This window comes from Pipistrellus hanaki (genome assembly GCF_964339955.1).
Source record: "Pipistrellus hanaki genome assembly, chromosome: 19".
NCBI classification, from domain to species: Eukaryota; Metazoa; Chordata; class Mammalia; order Chiroptera; family Vespertilionidae; genus Pipistrellus; species Pipistrellus hanaki.
In genome coordinates this window covers 3,128,630-3,136,593 of record NC_140521.1, presented here as the reverse complement: position 1 = coordinate 3,136,593, position 7,964 = coordinate 3,128,630, and positions in this window count along the sequence as shown.

Genomic DNA, 7,964 nt, shown 5'->3' with positions numbered 1-7,964 from the left:
TGTGTGCTCTCTGCTGGCTCCCTCAGTGCTCTGTGCTGGGGGCAGTGCTCCCACAGCCCACAGCGGCGTCACCACCGCTGGCTCCTCAGCACCTCAGACACCAGCAGCAGCTCTCCAGGTGCGGGGAGATTTTGGTTATTGTTTCCTTGGTGGATTTTGTGTTTTCTGTTATCTGTTTTGATCATGTAGTATTTTTATAATTGGAGAAAAATTGCATACTTTAAAGTAAAAAAAAAAAATAGAGAGTGGAGGAGGCGCTGCTTGAATATCCTCACATCATAGCCTCTGGCTTCCTTCCGAGGGAGCCTTCTGGCTCAGGGTATCTTGCGAAGATGCAATCGCAGGTCAGAGGTGACTGCATTCATTCATCTGAAGCCTTGATCGGAGCTGAAGGATCCAAGGTGGCTCGTTAATGTGGCTGGCACATTGGCACTGGCTCCTAGCAAGAGGCCTCACTTTCTCTCCGCAGGGCTGTCTGACTCTCCCCACAACACAGCCCCTGGCTTCCTTCTGAGGGAGCCATCCGAGGGGTCCGGGTGGAAGCAGCACGGCCTCCGTGACCTGGCTCTGGAAGCCACACACACATCATCCCCTCCGATGGTCATGTCGGCTATAGCCTCGGTTTCGTGGGGGAGGGCACTGCACAAATGCATGATTATCAGAAGACGGCATCATGGGGCGCCATCTTGGAAGCTGGGTACCACATCCATTTAAGATGAGCCTTGCCAGTTGGCATATTCCAAACCCTCAGCCGCAGTGATTGGGTAAAAAATACATACACGATCCCAACTTACCCCATGATAGCTAACTCCAGGGTCTTTATTGGAGTCGGAGTGAAAGAAAAGCTCTCCTTCGGATGAGGTTGCTCGCGGTAGGAATGAACTAAGCCTGGAGGTTACACTAAGCCTGCCAGGGGCCGCTACTCGGGAATGAAGCCTAAACACAGGAAAAGAGAGCTAAGGAAAGAAATAGCAGGGGAGAATGATTCTCTGGCCATTGATGTTTCTCTCTCTCACCCTCTCCCTTCCTCTCTGAAGTCAATAAAAATGTTTAATTAAAAAAAAAATGAAACGCAATGCAGATACCATTATCTGAGACGGTTTCTCCCTTATGACCTCTAAACGCCCATGTCTATATCTATCCCACCATGTCCATATATGTCAAACCATGTTGTGAATCATGTTTTATTCATATTTCTGACAAGACCGTGAAAACCTTAAAGGCTAGAACTAAGTCTTTTATTGCTTTACAGTACTAGAAGCCCGATGCATGGCCAAGAACTGAATAGTGACCTCCTGGTTCACAGGTCGGCGCTCAACCACAGGACCATGCCGGCCTGCCGGCTGCATTGATTTTCGGAAGAGGATGCTATTCAGTCTGAGTTTTCCGGAAATTTGGGTCCCGACAGGTTGAAAGAGCTCAGGCAGTAAGGAAGTATCTTCATGAGAAAATGAAATAACAGCCCGAAATCTCTTTGCAGAGTGCTCCATGAACGCACTAATTTCATAAGCCACGCTGTCTCCAGCAGCTTTCAGCTGAGCCCGGCTTTCTCTCGGTCTGCCCAGCCTCGGCCCCCTGTCTGTCCGATCCCCCTGCCCTCTGTCAAGTTCATCAGAGCTTCTGCCGACTCCGGAGGAATCGGAGAAGGATCGCTGCAGGGAAAGTCTCCAGTCACCCCCGGGGCCCCGCATCACACAACATCTGCTTGTCATTCTCTCCCCCGCTCTGGGTCCCTGTGAGAAAGCAGCGCTAAATGACGATAATGAGAACTTCAAAACGCAGCTTCCTGGCTTCCGAGAAGGGAGGCTTAATTGGAAGGCGGCTAATTATCCCCTCATTATAATTTACAATGAGTGCCTGGGTGTCTCGCCTGCTGTTGCTGGTCTGTGAACAAAAGTCGGAAAAATGGTGTGTGTGTGTGTCTGTGTGTGTGTGTGTGCGCGAATGTCCAAGTGAACACGTGTTAGAAAGCGGAGGGCAGAGAATCCCCAAGTCAAAGGAAGAATCTTCTCGAACACGTGGTCCAAACCTCTGGTTTTACAGTTGAGGGAACGGAAGCCCAGAGAGGGGGTGGGACTCGCCCAGTGTCGCCCAGTAGCTGGGGACTGGAGTCTCCGTGCTGGCTCCCGCCTGGACCCCGCCCAGGGAGATGATAGGGGAACTCCATCTGCTCCTCGCAGCCAAGAGACTGCGCTCAGACCACCCATCCGAGTGGCAATTGGCAGGTCCGAGCCTTCTGATAATCATCATGTGGCACAACGGAGCCACGGAGCCAGGAGGTGAACAGTTTCTCCAGGCCTGGCACAGAGGGGGGCTACGCAGGCAGATGGCTTATTAGGTGATAAACACTCTTTCTTGGGGAGCTTCGTGGACTTTTCATGCGGGATCAGCGTGGAAGAGCTGTCAAAGGCAACTTTAACTACCCTGGTGATGGGAAAGGGTCATACTTGACGTTTTTAACCATCAAACCTGAGTTGTGGCCTCACTGGTTTGGCTCAGTGGGTAGAGCGTCGGCCTGTGGACTGAAGGGTCCCAGGTTCGATTCCCGTCAAGGGCATGTACCTTGGTTGCAGGCACATCCCCAGTAGGGGGTATGCAGGCGGCAGCTGGTTGCTGTTTCTCTCTCATTGATGTTTCCTGCTCTCTATCCCTCTCCCTTCCTCTCTTTTAAAAAAATCAATAAAATATATTTTAAAAAATAAAATAAAAAATAAACTGTCTGGCATCAGGGTCCTTTGGGTCCGGACACCAGCCTGGCGGTAGAGTTTCTTTCCCCCTCTCCCTCCGGAAGGCACCCCGGGCTGCTTTGTGATGCCAGCGGCCCTTGGTCCCCTCGGTTGAATTATTCATCCTGAGAGATGAATTATTAATTTCCAATTTTGTAGAGCCAAAGCCAGCCAACCAGGTAGAAGTGGGGCTGGTATTCCGGGCATGGAGCCACAGACCTCCCCGGGTGCCCTCAAGCACAGGCCTTCGGGGCCAGGAAATTATGCAGGAATCTGCAAGGGGCTCACCCTGGAATGCATTTCACTGAGGGGGAGGTTGGCACAAGAGCAGGTGCCCTGAAGTGGCTGCCCCCCCCCCCCCTCACTCCCAGGCCCCTTCCCCTCCTGGCAATCCCGACAGCCTCGGGGGCTGGGCCACTTGCCAAATAAACTATCAATACAGAAGCGTTTATCTCAGACTCTGCTTTTGGGGGAACCCAGGATAGGTTGTCGATTTACAGGTAGTCTAAGACTTAGATGTAAGTCTTTATACTCTAGGCAACGTGTGAACATCTTTAAAAACTATGTTTTGTGTCTTTATTTATTTATTTATTAATGTATTTTATTTTTATTTTTATTTATTTATCTTTTTAAATATATTTTATTGATTTTTTTACAGAGAGGAAGGGAGAGAGATAAAGAGCTAGAAACGTCGATGAGAGAGAAACATCAACCAGCTGCCTCTTGCACACCCCCTACCGGGGATGTGCCCGCAGCCATTGTACATGCCCTTGACCGGAATCAAACCCGGGACCTTTCAGTCCGCAGAGGGACGCTCTACCACGGAGCCAAACCGGCTTCGGCTGTTTTGTGTCTTTAAATGGGCCTCCCACTTGGTGATCTGGGGTATTCTCAGAAGACACTATATCCAGGGATTGAAAGTCAAGACTGGTGTGGCTCAGTGGATAGAGCATCGGTCCTGGGTTTGATTCCGGTCAGGGGCGTGTACCTTGGTTGTGGGCTTGATCCCCAGTGGGGGGTGTGCAGGAGGCCGCTGATCGATGTTTCTCTCTCATCAGATGTTTCTAACTCTCTATCCCTCTCCCTTTCTCTCAGTAAAAAAACCAATAAAATATATTTTTTTTAAAAGACTCCCATCGTTCAGATACACCAAGGTTTCAGGTTCAATCCCTGGTCAGGGCACATTCGAGAATCAACCAATGAATGCATATATAAGTGGAACAACAAATCTCTCTCTCCCTCTTTCTCTCTCTCTCTCTCTCTCTCTCTCTCTCTCTCTCTCTCTCTCTCCTTCCCTCTTTCTCTCTAAATTAGAATTTTTAAAAAGAAAGTCAAGACTCTTGAGATCCTGTGAGCCCCAGGGGGGCAGCCTGGCAGGGGGGCAGCGGCCTGCCAGCTGGTTTTCCCCCTGTGGGCAGGGAGGCAGGCAGGCAGGCAGCAGGAGCGACCCAAGATGACCCGCTGCCCGGGAAAGCTGTCCGGCGCTGACTGCAGGCCTGGAGAGCTTCATCACGGCATCACCAGCCAAGCCCAGCAGCCTGCCTGCCTCCAGCCGAACCCCGTGATTCTGACGGAGGTGCCCGGACCCCACATGCCCCTAACTCCACGGGAGCATCCAGTGCTGGCTTGGGGTGGCCTGCCCGGGATAAGGCCCACAGGCGGAGACAGTGAGAGGGGCCTGGCCGGCGGGCCACCTCCCGTTCTCTAGCCGCCTTCTCTCTCTCTCTTTCGCCCACAGGCTGCAGACATATGTTGCTGTGTGTCTCCGCTTCCTGCACCCCGGGCTCGATTTCCTCCACCCTCACCCGCGGACAATCCCTGACACTGTTCGGATGAATGCCCCATTTTCTCAGCCTCCTGGCTGCCGCCCATACACCTACTGCGCCCCCCTCCCGGCAGGCCCTCCGCCGCCTCTCCTGGGCGCCAGCCTTGCTCGTGGCTGCCAAGGAAGCCAGCAGCCCCAGCGCGTTTGCCTTTTGACAAGCCCCTGGCTCGGTGGTCGGCAAACTGTGGCTCGCGAGCCACACTCGGCTCTCTGGCCCTTGAGTTTTTAGCAAAGGCCGGCTTAGGAGTGCCCTCATTAAGTGAATAACAATGTACCTATCTATATAGTTTAAGGTTTGTTTCTTGGTTTTTTTTTTATATAATATATATATTTTATTGATTTTTTACAGAGAGGAAGGGAGAAGGATACAGAGCTAGAAACATCGATGAGAGAGAAACATCCATCAGCTGCCTCTTGCACAATCCCCACTGGGGCTGTGCCCGCAACCAAGGTACATGTCCTTGACCGGAATCGAACCTGGGACCTTTCAGTCTGCAGGCCGACGCTCTATCCACTGAGCCAAACTGGTTTCGGCTATATAGTTTAAGTTTAAAAAATGTGGCTCTCAAACGAAATGTCAATCGTTGTCCTGTTGATATTTGGCTCTGTGGACTCATGAGTTTGCCCACCACTGGCCTAGCTCCCAGACAGAAAGCCACAGCGGTGCCAGAAGGCCACGGGGGAAGCCCCGTTTGTGCCTGTGGCCGGGCATTCTAGGGGATACTGGGAGGCAGGGCCGCGTGGTTACCGAATAGCCCCAACCCGACTATGTCACTCCTCGGCCTCATGATTTTCAGTGGCGCCCCCCTGGCTGTTCAAGGGCCTGCGTGGGGTATGGAACCCTCCCCCCCTGTCTCATCTTGTCCCCCAACTTCCCACGATTGGGCCTGTCGCCCCGTGACCATCCCACACTGGATCCAGCCCCCATGCCTGCGCCCAGCTGGTCGCACTGCATAGGATGCTCTTCCTACTCGTGTCCCCTGGCACCTGACTCGCTTTGAATCCGTTTTCAGCTGTCGGCTCGCCGACACCTCCTCCAGGCAGCCTTCCTTCCTTTTCCCAAGCCGAGTGAGGTTCCTCCTATCTGCTCCCAAATGTCCTAAAATTACCCACATGCATTTCTGCGTCTGTCTCGGCAGCAGGCGGTGAGTGACTCCTAGACGTTTAGGAATGCATCCCCAGCCGGCTCATCCCTCCCTCCGGGGCAGCGCTGCGCCCGATGAGCGAAGGTGCTCAGTTAAGTGTTTGCTGAGTACAAATTAGACTTCAAAGTGTCTCATAATTTGAGCTCAGGGTTTATTCAGAGGAAATGAGATCTTAGGTTTTATACAATAATAACCCAAAGCAGAAAAAATAATTCCTGGGTGCCTGCATGCCATTTCTACCCTTTTACTCAACATTACAGGAGCAACTTTTTTTTTTTTTTTTTTTTTTAAATCTTGGAATCGTGGCCTTTGGAGTTAAAAGGAAATTTATTTAAAATATATGTTATTGATTTTTTTACAGAGAGGAAGGGAGAAGGATAGAGAGCTAGAAACATAGATGAGAGAGAAACATCCATCAGCTACCTCCTGTACACCCCCTCCTGGGGATGTGCCCGCAACCAAGGTACATGCCCTTGACCGGAATCAAACCCGGGACCTTTCAGTCCACAGACAGACGCTCTATCCACTGAGCCACACCGGTTTCGGCTTAAAAGGAGATTTAAAAGTGGTCCCATCCTCCCGCTTCGTCCTGGGAGGCGCCGAGTCCAGAGTGGTGGCCAGCTCCAAGTCACCCAACGGAATGACATCTCTAGTTTCCTAACTTCCCACCGACACGGGTGTCATCTCCCTGCCCCACAGCCTGAGCGCCTCTCCGAGGCCCTTTCTCCGCGTTGGGATCTGAACAGGAAAACACTTTGAAACGAGGACTCTGAAGCACCAATGGGTCGTGTTGGACTCGCTACAGCTCCTTTTTGAGAACCTAACAACATGTAAAGGAATTTATACGCCCTGACCGGTTTAGCTCAGTGGATAGAGCATCGGCCTGCGGACTGAAAGGTCCCAGGTTCGATTCCGGTCAAGGGCATGCACCTTGGTTGCGGGCACATCCCCAGTGGGAGGTGTGCAGGAGGCAGCTGATCCATGTTTCTCTTTATCGATGTTTCTAACTCTCTATCCTTCTCCCTTCCTCCCTTCCTTTCTGTAAAAAAAAATCAATTATATATATAAAAGAAATGAGCACAGAGGTCCATCAAATGGCATCTACAAGAAGGGTCACAGCAGCCTTATTCATAGCAGCCAAAAACTGGACACAACCCAAGTGTCCGTCCCCAGGAGGAGGAGACGTGTTTGTGACAGACTACACAAGAATGAGAAACAGCGAACCTCTCCCGCGTGTCAAATCACGGATGGAAGGGAGAGAAGCCAGATGTAGCAGAAAATATGCTGCGTGATTCTATTTATGTCCACGTTCGAAATAGGACAAACTAATTCATGGTGACAGAAGTGGTTACGTCTGAAGGGGGTGTTGACTTAAAGGGGGTACGGGGGACACTCTGGGGCTGATAACACTATCTTTTTAAAAAAATATATATATATTTTATTGACTTTTTATAGAGTAGAAGAGAGAGGGATAGAGAGTTAGAAACATCGATGAAAGAGAATCATCGGTCAGCTGTCTCCTGCACTGCCCCCCCCACCCCCCCCGAATGTGCCTGAAACCCAGGTACATGCCCTTGACCGGAATCGAAGCTGGGACCTTTCAGTCCACAGGCCAACGCTCTATCCACTGAGCCACACCGATTTCGGCAACACTTTCTATCTTGATAGAGGTGTCGGTTACATGGGTATTTCATACATACGCTTCATCAGGCTGGACACCTGATATGTATGTGCTTTGGCCTTGACCGGTGTGGCTCAGTGGATAGAGCCTTCAGCCTTCGGATTGAAGGGTCCCAGGTTCAATTTCGGTCAAGGGTACATGCCCGGGTTGTGGGCTCGATCCCTAGTGGGTGTGGCTGTGGGTGTGTGTGCAGGAGGCAGCCAATCCATGGTTCTCTCTCATCATGGATGTTTCTATCTCTCCCTGTCTTTCAGGTCCCAGGCCGATGCTCTATCCACTGAGCCACACCAGCCAGGGCCACCACAGGATCTTGAATCCACGAGCCGAGAAGCCTGGAATTCTTCATTTCACCCTCCTCCCCGGACCGACCCGTGGTGACCCGTGGCCAGGCCTCTCATTTGTCCGTCTGGGCTTACCTGTTTGGGAAATGGGCTGAATCACAGATGCCTCCCTCCGCAGGGTGTTGAGTTTTAATTACTGTTTGCAGCCTTGCTTGAGGTGTGCAGATGAAAGGCAGTTTTAAAAGTCCGTGTTATTGGCATTCGTAATAAAGCTGAGGAATTTGTTTATGGGTTTGCGAGGTTGTC